The sequence below is a fragment of the Rattus rattus genome, chromosome 12, assembly GCF_011064425.1.
Source record: "Rattus rattus isolate New Zealand chromosome 12, Rrattus_CSIRO_v1, whole genome shotgun sequence".
NCBI lineage: Eukaryota > Metazoa > Chordata > Mammalia > Rodentia > Muridae > Rattus > Rattus rattus.
This window is the reverse complement of record NC_046165.1, coordinates 57,392,348-57,394,148: the sequence shown is the minus strand read 5'-3', so window position 1 is coordinate 57,394,148 and position 1,801 is coordinate 57,392,348.

Here is a 1,801-nt window from a genome sequence, read left to right as displayed (position 1 = left end):
ATTTAGTTGAAGCTGGACATGAACTTCTGATCTTCCTGCTTCAACATCCTTTGTGCTGGGGATTACAGGCATGGGTAGTCGCTCCCAGCTGGCATAGCTACATGGTTTTGAGGTTTTTGTTTCCCCTGTCAGCGCTGGTATTCTGGGATTTCTCCTCCAGAAAGGCTTTTGTGACTCATGTCATTTTACTTCACACTGTTCCTGTGAAATCATGTAGCTAAAATAAATACAGAAACTGGGAATGGTGGTGCATGCAGATAATCACAGCCATCAGGAGGGAGAAGGAGCAAATGAGGAGTTCAAGGTCATTTTTAGTTCCATAGTAAGTTTGAGACCTGGGATACATGAGACCCTATTTACAAAACCCAAAACTCGAGGCAGGAGAGGTTGCTGTGGGGGTAAAGGAACTTGGCCCCGAGCCTGACTACCTGAAGTCAGTGTTGCTTTGATCCTTCAATCCTTGAGCTTGCTCCTGCAGCAACAAAATCTCAGTGGGACCCTTCAGCGGCCTGGCCAAGTCCTTCTGGGCTTGCATGGTATTATTGTTCGGTGGCCACAGTGTCCAGGCCCTAGGCATCCTCTTGATTCTCAGGTTGGTACAAGATCACAGGAGGACTGTCTGCATAGTTAAAGACCCAAGTCCCCATAGGCTAGGGGCAGTGGCATCATCTTTGTGAGTAAGGACACAGTCACGTCCTTGGCTCTTCCCCAAATGCCCTTCCACTCACGCCCTCCACAAGGAACCAAGGTTAAATGAGGCTCTTTCCAGAGAACTCTCTCATTTTTCTCAGTCTGAATGTTAATTCTCCAAGGATTCTCCAAGGAGACTAGGCCAGAGGTCTTGCAGAGGGGGTGGGGAGAGAGAGAGAGAGAGGAGAGAGAGAGAGAGAGAGAGAGAGAGAGAGAGAGAGCCTTTATACCCTTGCATAGAGGGGGAGGGACAGCCCAGAGCTTGACTTCTAGCCTGGCTCACATCCTAGCTGGAACCCTTTCTCACTGACACCCTGGTGCAGGACGTGCTGGACACATCGTAGACACTCTCTAGCCAGTTGTGAAGAAAGCAGCTTGTTTTCCCATGTGGCCTTTGACAGCCCAGCTGACCAAGCCAGGCCTCTATTTCCTTTGCTGTGGAATGAAGGAGCGGGCCAGCACGAGCTCTGCTTTTACTCTTAGCTTGAGCATTCTTTGGTTTGAGAAGGAACTTTCTAAATTTAACTGTTATCACTTCTATGTCAGCGTGTTCTGGGTAGGGATAAATTGCAAGAGAATTTTGTCTTTCCCAGAGAAATAAGACTTTGTTTCTTCAGGGTAGCATTTAAGAGCCCACAGCTGGGGAGGGAAGCCACCGAGTCTTAGAGATTACTCATTGCCTAGAATTAGTCTACAGTTGATTGCCTGTCACAGCCTCAGGTACCTGTGACATTAGGAATATCTTGGTGAGGAGGACCAAAAAAATTAACTGGAAAAAACCAACCAGAAATAAAACCTGGGGCTGCTGACATGGTTGAGCAGGTAAAGACACATGGTGCCAAGTCTGATGACCAGAGGTCAAAACCTAGGAGGACCTACAGAATAAAACTAGCACAGTGGTTCTTGCAACCTGTCTGCTGGCCTTTACACACATGCTGTGACGTGCGAGTCTATACAGAATTTTGATCACTCTGGGCATAAAAGGCGAAACTTAACCCCCGGAGGAAATCTGTGAGAGGCAGTTTTCCATCTCTGGTAAGTCTGATTGTTCTGCGGAGGGCCAGGCTTCTGGTAACTGCCTGCTTACCACCGCCTTCCAGGAGTATACCAA